Genomic DNA, 15,517 nt, shown 5'->3' with positions numbered 1-15,517 from the left:
GTCTCAGCCTCAGGACCTGCTGGTCCTCTGGGTAGTGGGACGTGGGGCGGGGTCTGGTCTCAGCGCCAGTACCTGCTGGTCCTCCGGTAGTGGGACGTGGGGCGGGGTATGGTGTCAGCCCGCAGGGCTAGCTGAAGAATTACACCCCAAGAACGAGTCTGACCTCAACCCTTTTCTGCTTGACATCTGTATCTTTGGGTGGACTGATAAATTAAGACACCTTATCTGGGTAATGCCTGCTGGTATCCAAAACCACTGATCAAATGGGAAAATATGCCTGATAGGCCAGAATACTCCAGGACATTTTGGTCTGGGCAAAGACTTCTGAGCAAGACCTCAAAAGCACAGGTACCAAAGAAAAAACGAACAAACAAGATCACATCGAGCTAAGACACTACCACACAGCAAAGAACACAATCAACAAAGCGAAGAGACAACCCACAGAATGGCAGAAAATATCTGCAAACTACGCCTCTGGCAAGAGATTAATAAGCAGAATCTATACGGTTATTATATATTCTCAAACAACTTAATAGGAAAAAGCTGAGTAATTTGATCAAAAAATTGGCAAAAGATCTGAATAGACATTTCTCAAAAGAAGACACACAATTGGCCAACAGGTACATGAAAACATGCTCAACATCCTTAATCATCAGAAAAACGCAAATAAAAACTACAATGAGATATCATCTCACTGCAGTTAAAACGGCTTCTAGCCAAAAGATAGCAATCACAAATGCCAGCGAAGAGGGGGGATGGAGCACTGCGGGTGGGAAGGTAAATTGGTGCAGCCACAAGGAGAGCAGCATGGAAGTTACCCCCAAATCTAAAAACAGAGCCACCATGTAATCCACAGTCCCACTGCTGGGAACACACCCACAAGAAAGGAAGTCAGCACTCAGAAGATCTCTGCAGCTTCACGGTGACTGCAGCTGTTCACAGTGGCCAAGTTCTGGAATCAGCACAGACGAAGAAAATGTGGTGTACACACAACGGAATATTACTCAGCCATCACAAAAGAATGAGACCCTGTCATCTACCACAATGTGTATGGACAGGAGTACATGAGCTAAGTGAAATCAGCTGGACACAGAAAGACAAACGTTGTGTCTTCTGACTCATAAGTGGGAGCGGAAAAAAAAGGTTGAACTTCTAAAGACAGAAGTATAATGATGGTTACCAGAGCCTGAGAAGGATATCAGGGATTGGGGTAATAAAGGGCGTTGGTGAATGGGTACAAAAATACAGTTGGATAGAAGGAATAAGATCTAGTGTTCAGTAGCACAACAGGGTGACCTTAATTGACAGTAACTTGTATATTTTAAAATAACTAAGAATGGAACTGCAATATTACTAACACAAAGCAATGACTAATGCTTGAGGTGATCTCAATTACCCTGATGTGATCATCTGTACCCCATAAGTATGTACTATTATGTATTTATAATAAAGTTTAAAAACTTAAAAAAGACAAAACATAAAGCAAGACTAAATCAAAGACCCTGAGTCTCTAGCGTATTTCAGGCTGGTCCGACCCCATCTGAAGTACTGTATTTAATTTTGCTGCATGTTGAGAACATTCTGCTCTGGGAGGCACCTAGAATTCTGCCTTTATATACTTGAAGCTTCCTATTCCCAAACAAGATTGATGTTTCTTCCTTTTACTGAAAATAAATGAAATCAGCAAATTTTGACTTTGGTCCATTTTGATTAAGTATCTTATTAAGAAGACAAATTGTACAAATAGTAGGAAATTCAATGCTTAATGTGTGCCACATACTAAGAAACTGCCGTCCGGAAATTCTTTGCTTGCAGTTTTCGTGCTTTGTTAGAAAACAGTAAAGGATGCATTCACTGAGGGTGTGCTGGTGGCTGTACTTACTGAGGGTGTGCTGGGGACCAGGACTGAACCAGCTGGCCCCACTGCCCCTGCCTGGGGTGGGATTCAGGGTTGGAGCCCTCTCCGATATATGGGAACTGCCTGACTGTGCCATGAGCATGCTCTCAGGAGAACATCGGAATGGTTCTGTGCCCCACGTGTGGGATGCTGTGCCATGCGGCAATGATGGCAGATGTCAACACTCACTGTGAGGATTCTGATGCTGGGCTGGAGGCTGGACGGCACTGCCATTCTAAGGACACTACAACTCTGGAACTCCATGCCTGTGTTAAATGTTGGACAGCACGTCACCCATGGGGCTGGAATTAGAACTCTCCCTCTCCGACTTCCCTGAGTGTCACTAGGTACACTGAGTCTAAAATCTTGCTAGGGATGATAGAGGACTGTAATTTAGAGCATCAGCAATAAACTCTCCATTTCAGTACCAAAGAAGGCTCACAGGGTCAGCAGGGATGATGACCCACCACGAGGGGAGGGAGGCGGCACCTGCGCAGCAACGTTTCCAGTGTGAAGTGAGAGTGAAACTCTACCATCGCTTCTTCCAATAAAACTTCTCTGCAAGCTGCAAATGATGCAATGCTCCCAAGGCTAATTTTCAGTTTATGCAGTGAAAGGTTACGATTACATTCTGACCTGTAAATTGCATCTTTCTGTGAACACCCTGTCATCTCATTTTGCCCTACTGCGGTCAGGACTGAGCTTTCTATATTTGGTGACTCACATCTGTTTATTATTTAGTTTATGCTTGGTTTCACAATCCATTTGAGCTAAGAGCAGCTTATAACAAAAATCAGCTTAGCTAGTTACATGTAAGCCCAGCATTCCATCCAATTGTTTTTAATTTGTAATCAACTTGAGGATTAACTCTAATTAATGCCAACCAGAAAAAAAGAATACCCAAATTTTTTGTAAGAGATAGATGCTTTAATTACTGTTCTAATGTAACTTGCTTATTGTTGGACAGAATTTTGATAATATAAAACTAAACATGGCCAGGCGTGGTGGCACATGCCTGTAATCCCAGCTATTCGGGAGGCTAAGGCAGGAGAATCACTTGAAGGTGTAGGTTGCAGTGAGCCGAGACTGCCACTGTACTCCAGCCTGGGCAACAGAGCGAGACTCCATCTCAAAAAAAAAAAAAAAAAAAATTAAACATTTGCACCTGAATTCATACCTAAGTACTCAGTACTCCATGCAGACCTGGTCCTCCTCACTGCAGTCACACACATCTGCATACATCAAAGTAACACTGGTTCCCACGGACACAGCAGATTCTCCGGGTTTGGTTTTGAGCTTCCATACCTCATCTCATGGTCTGCAGCAGGTAAGTGTGGGGATCTGACTAGGTAAAGGCAGCCTCATGAATCTTGTTTATCTGAAATACAGTCATGGTGTTCTTTCTGGAAGACTTAGAAATAACTTACATCTAGGGACGGTATATATATGTAGAAATTAAAGAAAATTGCAAAGGATTGATAGTTTGTGTCTACTTCTTCCTAAAGATGTTTGAGAGATTAAGACACACACACGTCCCTCAAGTAGGAAAGCTCCCTACCAATGTGAAACCAACAGCATCCTGAGGAAGTGGGACAGGGTTCTTCCAGCAGTGAGCGCAGGAGGGCGGGAGTTCTGCACAGCCAGCCAACCAGGTGCCCCACATGCAGATCCAGTGAAGACAAACTGCCATCACAACTCCTGACTTCAGAATCAAGCTGTCTAAGCAAGACTGGGGATTTCACTCCAACAACAGAAACAGTTATGGAGACAGACGACAGCCAGCTCAGTGTCAAATACCTTTGTTAGAGGGCCATTCTCTGATGGTCCCCAGGCCTGTGCCAGCGCTCTCACGCCCCCAGTGTGTGGCGTGCTGGCCACCTGCACCCAGGCTCTCCCCATCACTCTCCACCAGGCGGTCTTCCCTTCGGCTCAACCCAGGTCTCCAGAAGGCCCCACTGACCACCTGATCAGAGCACCGTGTGCCCCTCCCCTTCCCCTGGCAGAAGACCACTGGCACTGTGACTCCGCTGCATTCCAGGGACCAATACTCGCAGGTCCGGGCTCCTTCCCTCCCAGAACCCGGCACCCCACACAGGACCAGGTGCACTGTGCCCACTGACGTGTACTCAGGAACAAGAACAGCAACTTATTTCTTGAATAAATGGAAGCTAAACACCTGTTTAAGATGATTTAAAAGTGGAAGTTGAGTGGACTGTGAGGACGTGAGCGAGACCATCAAGGGTCCTCAGCATTCCATGTCGGGACTCTACAGGCCCTGGACAGCCTGGCGGGCACACGGCTCTGGCAGAGCCAGCTGGGTTCTGAGTTTAAAGAGCCACTTTCTCCCTGAAGTTACCCGTGTGCCTCTCAATCATGTGTTTGCATACAAAATGCAAATCACCTGAAAGCAGCAAATAAGTTAATAATAGATTAAATCAAAGAATACTACTGTGAGCCAAGCTCTGCAGAGGCAGAAGTCATGGCAGTATTTCCTTCAGGACTTTATTTTAGATTTATTTACATGGAGAATCACATACATGCATCGCGTCTACATCAGTTTAATCCCGAGGAACTCGAGACTAAATTCCGGAAATACATGAAATTGAAATACTGTGCGGATATTCTTCAGGCTGGTTTCCTTGAATCTTTTTGTGCTATTGACGTAGGAGAGACACTGAGGACAGTGATTCCAGCCACAGAACTTGTCTTGTTAAGTGGGGAGAGGCAGGGAAGGAAACAATGAGGGCAGCACAATGGAAAACGTTAGCCAGAAAAGCAGGGACCCTCCCAAACTGTGAAGTGTCCCTCCTTCCTCACTCACCTTAGCCAGGAGAAGCAGGGACCCCCTCCCCAGCTGTAAAGTGTTCCCTCCTTCCTCACTTACATTAAAAAGGAGCAGCAGGGAAACCCCCCCCCCCCCCCCGCCAAATGTGAACCGTTTCCTCCTTATTCACTCACATTTCAATCATTCCACATAGACAAGGACATTTAATTTTCTTATTGAAACACTTCCGGAAGTCAGCTAACATGTGTTTAATGAGACAATATTTAACAGTGCTAAATGTCTGTTTCTCGACGTTTATCTTTCCTATCTGGCATGGATCTCCAAGTTTCCTGAAAGTGAGGCAGAGACGCCCTCCCTTGCTTCCTTCCACTGCAAGTCCCAGAACATCCAAGACCCTCTGTGAAGGCACAGCCAGGTGTGAGTGAAATGGGAGGCTGAGATGCTGGTGCTCACCAGAGTAACACACAGCTGGTCATGATGAAACCCGTGCCCAGAAAAGCACTTTTCTTCCCTATTTTCACATTATTCGAATTTTATAAGGAACAACAGTTAAAGGAAGAAAATACCACTTGGAGCTGTCACCTCGTTCTGCAGAGGAAATATTACTGGGTGATCTACAGTGAGATCTCAAGTTGTGCTGCTTCTGGCAGTGACCCCTATATCACAAAGAAGAAACTGGCTAGGCCACTATTGAAAAATAATCACAAAAAAGGACAAAGTGCTTAAACACATCTGAACTTTGACTTGGTAATTTTCTGAAAGGTGCGACATATAGTGTTTCTTCAAGTTGTCAATACAATCTGAGCAAGCAGCAGGCTACATTTTTAAAAGCTTAAATCCATATTTGATTCGGACGGGCTTCGTGCCTACCTAAAGCCCTTGTCTTGTCCCAGGTTCCATCCGAGATATCACATTTAGTTTTCACGTCTTCTCTCGGCTGCTACAGTTGCTGCACCTGCCTAGTTTTTGATGACCTCAATAGCTCTGAGGCGCACTGGTCAGGTAGCTTGTAGGACACTGCTCAATTTGAGTTTGTCTGATGATTTTCTCATGAGTTGACTGGTGTTGTGGGTCTGGGGGAGGACCATGAAGGTGAGGTGCTGTTGATCACATGCTGGCGGGACTGCGTCTGGCAAGGCGACTGATCACCGCTGATGCTGACCTTCTTCACCTGACTGAGGTAGTAAAGTGACTCTTCTTTCCCCATGTAACACCGTGCTCTTTGGGAGGAAGTCATCATGTGTAGCCCACACCCGAAGGAGGAGGAATTATGTTCCCCACACTGCAGGTTCAGTAGCTACATACATGATCCTTTCGTACAGGAAATCTTCTGCACGGGAGATCTGTCTTTCTCTCCCATTCATTTACTTATTCAATCATTTATTTATATCAGTGTGGACTCCTGGATATTTGTCTCACACTATGGGCTATAATCCACTATGACCGACTTTGCTGCTCATGCTGTTCCAGCATTCACCACCGGGAGCTTTTCCAGTTGGCTTCTGAGTCCCACCGACACATCCCCTGCCATGCAGGCAGCTTTTTCTGTTGGTTGGCTTTGAGCAATTCCTTACTTTCCGGCAGTACCAGATGCTCTAGGCTCAGCGTGGGTATTTCCTGCCTTGGTTCTAGAATCAGCCATTTCTCCAAGGAGCCCTGTGTGTATTCAACCATGCAATGACCGCACTACCCCCACCTTGGAGAGGGACATACTCTTTCACCATTCTTGGGTGGTTACCCCACTGCTGCCAGCATCATCCTGAACTTATCTAAGGAAATTGGCACCTTTAACTGTACTCTAAGGACCTCAGAGTAACTTGATTCCATTGACATCAATCACCTCTTGACTTTTGGCTATTATCATGTATCTTACTACTTTTTCTATATTGGTCTCCACAAATTACTATTTTTATGGTATTATACAGCCAATATTCTTATCTCTTTTTGGTGATGCAGTTGTTCAAATCTTTTGCCAGTGTTTAAATTCAGGTGATGTTTTCTCATTACTGAGCTTTGAGAATTCTTTAAATATTCAGTGTACTAGTGACTTATCGGATAAGCATTCTGCAAACATTTCCTACAAGTCTGTGGCTTGTCTTCATTTTCTTTTTATTTTTTCAAATTCATGTGGAGATCCTAATTAGTCTTTATTTTCTTAACAAATGTCTTTTGAAAAAAATAGGTTTTACTCTGAAATTCATCGTTTCTTTTTTTCTTTTAGAACTTGTGTTTTTTTGTATCCTTAGACATCATTGCCTAATTTTTCCTTGCTCAAGAAAAGTTCTTATAGTATGTGGTTTATTTATGCCTCAAAACATTTGATCTATAAAACTGGTCAAAGGCCATTTTGGGTGATTTTTCTAAATTTCTCTTCTAGTCTACTCAGATTTATTTGGAGTCATTTTTGAAATTTATATTTCTCCAGAAATTAGTTATTTTACTGTTTTTGAAAACAGCATTTGAGCTATGTTTCATATTCTCTTAAAAACACTTAAGTCTACTTATTATACACTCTTACATATGGATAATTTCATACGTCTGAATTTGGTTTACATTCACTATTTTATATTATTTGCTATTTTTTATCAATAATCTTTCCATTTCATTTAACCTTTCAAAGAATCAGCTTTTGAATTACTGCTTATTCAATCATTACTTTTATGTTTTCCTTTACTTTTTCTTCCTCCCACTTTCCTTTGGTTTTGTTGTTGTTGTTCTTACTGCAATTTTAGTTTGATACCAAGTTAACTTATGTTCACTTCTCTCTCCTGATGCATGCAGCATCTGGTGAGGGAGCCAGGCACTCTGTGACATGTTGGCTGGGCTGCAGTGGACACTGCCCTGAGGTCACTGCTGCTGCTGACCACATCTGGGAGGTGGCTCCCGGCAAGAGCTACTCCCTATTTCCATTGGGGCCACTTTGATCTCTGTCCTCCTTACCACAGCTTCTTTGAGATTATTTGTGATCTTTGGTCGGACTGTATACTAAACGTGTTAGCTGCCAACAGGACAGACTGGGGAAGAAGGCTGCTGAGGGGTGGACGGAAATTCTCAGGTGTGCGGCTCAAATCTGTCCCAGCAGCAGCAGCTGACACGTGGCTGCAGCCCTCACATTCAGGCAGTGGGTGGACGGTCGCAGTGAACCTCTCTCCCTGTTTTCTTTGGACGCTATCAGGGACGGTGCAGGCAAGCACAGAACACACTCTCCACCTGCATGACCATTCGTCAATTAGAGTTTTCTTTACTCAGTCAGGAGCTCTCTAACAATCACATCTCCAATGCCATCACCTGATTTTCTCTTTCAAAGTGACTGTGTCACTATTCAATAAAGAACTGGCAGAGTAGTTTATCAAGTACCCCTTGTGTGCTTCTACATTAATATGGAATTAACTGCTGCCTGGCATTATGATAGGAAATAATCCCTAAGATATTTTTCTCTGAAATGCAGAAAGGCCAGAATTTAAAGGCTTAGTACATTTCAAATGACTATCTGATACTGAGCTGTTAGAAATTTCTAATAATGTGATTCCTGACAATACAAAGGCAAAAAATAATTAAGATGTGAATGCAAAAAAAAAATATATTTAAGTGGGAACCTGGGCTAAATCTCCTCCAGAGGCTGCTTAGCAACACACGTAAGTCATCTCTGCCACCGGCACCTCTCTATGCTGAGAAAGCACTCTGGGAGACAGACCCGAGAGTAACATAGCCAGGAGCAGTATCATATAAGAGAATACAAAATGTGAGGCAATTCTATCATTAGCAATTCTCAATAATTCCATTATTCAGAAATTTCCATGCTGTTATTCTTGAAAAGCTAGGGAGAAATTTCCTTTATCATATTAGCAATTAACACAGGCAGCCGGCCACTACACTGTAAATATACATTTTCTTACCATGCACTTTCTATATCATAATTTAATCACTGGAATGTCATCATTTTAAATTGCAGTTATTATAATCATCTTCATATTTTAATGGTATTATTAATATAAAATGCGATTTGATCATCTGAAAAAACTGCTAATCAATATTCACAGACAGGCTACGTAGTATTTATTCTCTATTGGTCTTGAAGGTCACAGAGTGAAGGCTTTATGTCACTGACAATGATTTGCTTCTCACAAATATATTGACAAAACACCACAATTAGTCTTGCTTCAATAGGCACACAAGATAAAATGAATTAAAAAATACAGCACGCCTCATGCATTAGTGCCTACTTCTGTAAACCCAAAAGCAATACTATTAATAACTCATTTGTGCTTTGTCATTCATTCTAGCTGATTCTTGCACATAAATACTGGAGTCAGCCGATGACAGCTACATCCTGTAATAATATTTAAATACAGAACTTACCAACATGAGAAAATGCGGCCACAGAGGGGAAAGAATGCTACTAGAAAATAGCTAGTCTAGAGGAATAAGCAGTCACTAAGAATCAAGGTCACTCTTTTAGGACCAAAAGCAGCCAGCGGTCTTCAGCGTTCCTTCCACCCTATGCCTGAAGCACTTGAGCTCACACCCTCTGCCCTGGGAGGCTCTGCCCACCGAGCTTCTGTCCTTCTCTGCGGGCTTGTGACACCAGTTCAGTGCTGCTGTTTTGTGACTGCACCGGACATCTGCCCCAACAGTTTAACACAGCTGAATTTTAATTCTGTGAAGGAATTTCCAGAGAGCGTTTAACGTTTGCTCATATGGAGCCTGCTGTGCTGAGCCTGCGGAGACAAAGTGATAGACAAGCAGAACTTTCTACTCTCTTAGAGAAAATGAAATATTGATCACTTAGCATAAGAAACAATGACCGGGGCATAAAGAGGTTCCACATGATGAATACAAATCAGTTATTTACACCTGGACATCACCACCACTTCTACACCTTCAAGTATCGTATCACCAAACACACCACACAAAACACATCACACTGCAAGTGTTTGATTGCTTATGCCTCACCGGGCCTTCAATAATTTAAAATTAATTCCTCAGCATTCAATTATTTGTATAATAAAGTTTCATCTATGCACACATGTAGGTAAGATGAAAGATGGTTTCTGCTTCAGGAAAACTGAAAATCAAAGACTGCTTATTTCGTGAAGCACAGCAACTGTTGTATGAGAGACTAAAACTCAGGCACTCCACCTAATAAACTGCGTTGTTCCTAAAGACAAAGATGACACAAGAGCCACAAACACACAGGGCTTCGAGAGGACAGCGTGGGTGTGCAGTGGACGAAACTAGTTACGTCTCTCAAATGATAATGTTGCTTATTAACCATAGATATTGTGATAGGTCAAAGCTGAGGTTAAACAGAAAACATCAATTGAATCATTTTCCTAAATAAAGCTCCAGGGTGCAATATCCTAAGCACTTTATTCAATAAAAAATGCTTTTAAAACGGTACTTTGGTGATCGGGAAACATTGCTATCATCCATCAACCTAACTGCAGCAAAGTTCAATAAGCTAAATAATGAACCAGTTAGATGATTTTCCGGAGGCTTTAGGGACTTGCAAACAATGCATCAATAGAGCTCTTTAAAAATTATGATGAAGTCTATTGTTTTCATTTTCAGATTTAAAATATGTTTTAGATATTTTTAAAAGGTTATTTAATGTTCTGCTATTTTTAATAATTGTCCAATTTCCCAAGTAGAAAGACATTCTAAACAAGTAAAAAAAATTTAATTGTAAGGTTATTAGCAAGGTCTATAATTTCTCTAAATTCTTAATAATCTTGGAGTCAATGAAATCTCTACTGTGAATTCCCAATTTAAGATTCAAAAAGTGTTAATGACTCATATAAAAACTTAAAAAAAAAATCCCAGATACTTTCAACAGAATGTGTAATAAGACAATATGGTAAATATACACTATTTTTAAAACTTCAAATACAAATTTCTTTGGGAAAAACCTCTAGTCTAGGTTTCTCACACTTATGACAGGAATATACTTTTTTTCAATACCTAATCACATGATATTTTTGAGAATTTCCAAAATGCTATAATAGAAAAAGCAATGCATTCAACCCTTTCTTGGCAGGAATCACAGGGAGCAGGTGCTCAGGACTTGTGGTTTTTTTTTTTTTTTTTTTTTTTTTGAGACGGAGTTTCACTCTTGCTACCCAGGCTGGAGTGCAATGGCGCGATCTCGGCTCACTGCAACCTCTGCCTCCTGGGTTCAGGCAATTCTTCTGCCTCAACCTCCTCAGTAGCTGGGATTACAGGCACGCACCGCCATGCCCAGCTAATGTTTTTGTATTTTTAGTAGAGACGGGGTTTCACCATGTTGACCAGGATGGTCTCGATCTCCTGACCTCGTGATCCACCCGCCTCGGCCTCCCGAAGTGCTGGGATGACAGGCGTGAGCCACCGCGCCCGGCCGAGGACTTGTGTTTTGTCTCACGGCCCACACTGGAATGCTGAGACAGCAACTGACACAGCTTCCAAGCCTCGGCTCATCGTCCTGTCAGTTTCTAGAGCTCCAGATCTGCTTATGACTATGGAACTATGCCTTTTTGCTCAGATTTTCTATTACTAAATAAAAAGTGTATGGGTCACAAACATACACTCCAATTCCAAAAGTGGTTCTGAGTTTAGCTACAGAGATTTTTACGTATCTACTGGTCAACGGGATCTATGAAATCTAACAGGGCTGATGACCAAACTCACCCTAACAATGTTGCCCATTGACAGAATACTGTAAGAAATAGCACACCGACAGTCAATGGAAGAGTGGAGCTCTGCTTTCCACATTTCCTCAAGGTTGAAAAACTCTATCCAATGATTCATTCATATTCTGGAGCTTTTTAGAAATCTAATACTTCAACTAATCCCAATTTTCATGGACTTTTGCCAATTATTTTCTGAAAAGAGAGAGGTGACAATGTGATTCACAAGCAGGAAGTTAAGTCCTTCATCATAATTTCACGTTATACTAAAAAGGCAAACACTGTCTAAACCCTGGGACATGGCCTTGCTCAACTACAGGAAACTAGCCCCTACTGAACTTCCAGTGCTATGGTTTTCAGGACCAATATTTCCACACACGTGTGGTACTCCCCTCCCCTGACTCGACCGTAACTCCTGGCACCATCTTCCCATATAGGCCCGTTTGCTCAGCAGGCGACGCTCATGAGCCCCTGAAAAGAGGGCAGATGTGGTGTAAGGGAGTATAAAGCCTGCTGCTCCCACCCAGAAGATATATGGGAGTGCCACAAGCCAGTGGGCAGCAGGGGACCGCTGGTGGGGGATGAGGGGCAGCCAAGGGATGTCAGGCCAGGGCTGAGCACAGAAAGAGCAAAGGCAGCTCCACACAAGCTCGGCACAGCCTTCTTTGTTGAATGAAATGCTCTGAATAACTATAAAAGTAATGGGGTGACTACAGAAATTTCAAGTAGTAATATAACTGCATTTAGGAAAAAGGAAATGGTCCCTTCATGCCAGTCCACAGAAGGCATCACCCAGTCCACATGTACCCAGCACCATGAGTTACTGATGCAGCCAGAAGAGCATGTGGATGGGCAGCGGTCAAACGAGCAGGAGAGCCAAGACCAGCACCTCTGCAAAGGCGCGTGAGCACACGGGTCTGAATGCTGTGCCTGGGAATCACTGGAGGGAAGGTCACTCAGAGAGGTCTTGGAAATAAAAGGCATTACGGGTTTGACGGCAAAAGCCTGCCAGGTGGGAAGACTGCACGGTCGCACGCACATGCACCTGGTCACACCAGGGACAGAGGTTCTCACGAAAGGCTCAATGAAACTCCAAAGCTCCAGTGACGGTGACCGCACGGTGAGAGGACCATGTGCTGGCTACGATGCAGGGCCACGCCATCACAGTGGCATCACGGACCCTTTCTGGAGACAGGAAGGCGGAGGGAGTGTGGAGAAAGCCTACCCGTGGCAGGCGGAGTCTGAGGGGGATGAGTGGCCAGTGTTCCCAACTTCCCACGTTCAAAAAATCACTTTCATCGTTTTTGCTTTTCACCATCTTTTAGGTTCTTACATGGCTAATGACCTGTCATAATTACTAAATTGGTTTATTTTGGTTAGAGTAAGACAGTATTTTGACTAAACAACAAAAAGAAAAATGCCTATTTAACTAAAGCTTCAAAAAGGTAAGCTTGTTTTTAAAAAAGTCTAGCAGTGGCTTACACTGTGTCCAACACCAGAAATCTGCTGGTGCCCTTAGGGTCTCTTCTTCCTGAGGTCACTGTAACAGGGCATGCTCACATCTGTCCCCTGGACAAGCTCAGCTGAGCCCATCGAGAGCCACCACCTCAAACAGTGTGCAAAAAACTTAAAACACTGGTGAATGCGGACCTCACACCCTCACATTCACCCTAGTTCATCAAATTTTAGTATTTGCCTCAAGTCCTCAAAGTCAGTCAAAAGAGATTTATAAGTGAAATGCAATGGTTTGAAAACCTCTGAGACTTTCAAAAATGGAGAAATGTCCAGCCACAGCCCAGAATTTCTTTTTTTCTTTTTTTTAGACTGCTGAGTCTCACTCTGTCACCCAGATTGGAGTGCAGTGGCGTGACTTCGGCTCACTGCAACCTCTGCCTCCTGGGTTCAAGTGATTCTCCTGTCTCAGCCACCTTAGTATCTGGGATTACAGGCACCTGCTACCATGCCTGGCTAATTTTTTGTAGTTTTAGTAGAGATGGCGTTTCACCATGTTGGCCAGGCTGGCCTCGAACTCGTGACCTCAGGTGATCCCTCCATCTTGGCCTCCCAAAGTGCTAGGACGACAGGTGTGAGCCACCGCGCCTGGTCCCAGCCCAGCATTTCTGTAATTGGGGTTCTAGCGTGCATATATAAAAAGGTAAGTTTTTTTAAAAAGGAAAAAACCCCTATAAGTCTACCTGAGGTACAGGCAAGTTTAAAAACTACTTGCTTATGTGTAAATCTTTCCTTCCCCATGAAAGTGGTTCCCATATCTGATGCCTACAGACATCATCCCTTACTCCTCGGCCCCTGACCTTTGACGGGCTGGCACTCACTCTTCAGCCCCTGGCACCTGCTGCTCGGCTCCCTGTCTCCACATGGCCGATGATGTCTGTAGGCATCAGATATGGGAACCACTTTCCTGGGGAAGGAAAGATTTACACATAAGCAAGTGGTTTTTAAACTTGTCTGTATATCATGTAGACATGAGAAGTGGCTTCAGGACATGAGATCTAGTCCCATGATCTGGAAGCTCGTGCCACGTCAGGACACGGTCACAGCCAACTTTCATGGAAAAAAGATGGATGACATTACTGGTTGTTCCTGAGCCATAAAGTGGTAGAATTCTTCTGCTTCTAGGAGCCTACTCCTGCTTTTAGGCAATTTGAAAGTGAAAGTCACTTGCCACCCTTGGTCAGCTCTGCAGACAGCACAGCTCCTCCTCAATTATCAACACACATTTATTTACTGTGTTCTGTCTTCTTTGGGTTACAAATTAGTTCTAATTATTACTCATAAGGCAATTTCCCAAACATTCTAAACTCATGGTTGCACATTCCGACCTCTAAGTCAATGGCGATAACCTTCCCCACGCTGCAGGCGCTGTACTGTGCACTCTCAGGTGCACACACGCCAGCACCGCTTCCTCACGGCGGCTGCTGTCTGTCTCTGTTCTCACACTTCACGGCAAGGGCTTGGTCTCTGCTGCAAGACATATTATCACCAGAGAAAGCGGCTCTCTCACGGCTCACAACCCTTCTTCCTGCCCTCTTCGCCACATGCGTCCCCGTCTGTCTAGCCTACCTGCTGGTCAGCAACAGTGGGGTTTTAGGCTCATATTGCCACTGTCTGTGGAATTAGAATTTAGTAGCTTTCATATCCATACATCCAGAAATTGAACTCATATCCTAACACGTTCTAAGATACACATTTTAGTTTTTTAACCTATGAATTTACCTTGTCTTTGTCATGAATCTGAATTTTCTACTCATTTAATAGTCATAGAACCTACACTCAAATAGCTTTATACAATTCTCCCATTAAAAATGCACAATTTAATTGATTTTAGCATATCCACAGAATTGTGTAACCAACACAATAAATCTATTTTAAAACACTTTCATTCCCTTAAAAAAAAAACCTTCTACCTGCTGAGGATGACTCCTCACCCCTGACCTTCTCCTTCCTGGCACTCACTCCTCAGCCCCTGACCTTTGACCTGCTGGCACTCACTCCTCAGCCCCTGGCACCTGCTGCTCTGCTCTCTGTCTCCACACGGCTGTCTGCTCTGGACGTATCAAGGAAATGGAATCACACACGTATGCACGTTTCCTTCTGCAGCTGCCTTCTTCCACTGAGCACAAGGTTTCAAAAGTGCTTCGACGCTGTCACAGAAACGGCTCCTTCCCGCCATCTGTGACTGGATGATACTCCGTGTGTATGGACAGACATTTTATTTATTGATTGACAGCTGATAGACATTTGCGTTGCCTCTACTTCCCGGCTCTAACACTGCTGTGAACATTACCATATGAGTCTTTGTTCTCATGTCTCTTGGGTATACTCCAAGGAGCGGAACTGCGGGGCGTACGGTAAGTCCGTGTTTGTTACAGGAAATGTCGAGACTGTTTTCTAAAGTGGCCGCACCCTGTTACAATTCCACCCGCAGCGCATGCAGGTTCCAATTCCTCTGCATCCTCTCCAGCACTTGCTATGGTCTTTTGATTCCTGCTATCCTGGTGGGTGTGAAGTTGCATCTTGTCTCTAGGCTGAGATTCTATTCTGATAGGAGGGAAGATGGCGCTCTTCTGTAATAAACTCATCAATCAGAACCACCAGACTCCTCTCTTTAAAACATTAGGTCTGATTTTTTTTTCTTTTTCTTTTCACTGA

General features: G+C 43.5%; 1 protein-coding gene across 1 annotated transcript in view; it reads right to left on the bottom strand.

The window, feature by feature from the left end:
• ATP9B (ATPase phospholipid transporting 9B (putative)) overlaps positions 1–15,517 on the bottom strand; it is a 291,524-nt gene that overhangs the window by 58,851 nt on the left and 217,156 nt on the right. The gene's annotated exons all lie outside the window — the stretch shown is intronic.

Source organism: Sapajus apella, unplaced genomic scaffold (assembly GCF_009761245.1).
Source record: "Sapajus apella isolate SASKATOON/1434 unplaced genomic scaffold, GSC_monkey_1.0 scaffold30, whole genome shotgun sequence".
Lineage (NCBI taxonomy): Eukaryota > Metazoa > Chordata > Mammalia > Primates > Cebidae > Sapajus > Sapajus apella.
This window is presented reverse-complemented; position numbering and strand designations above follow the sequence as displayed.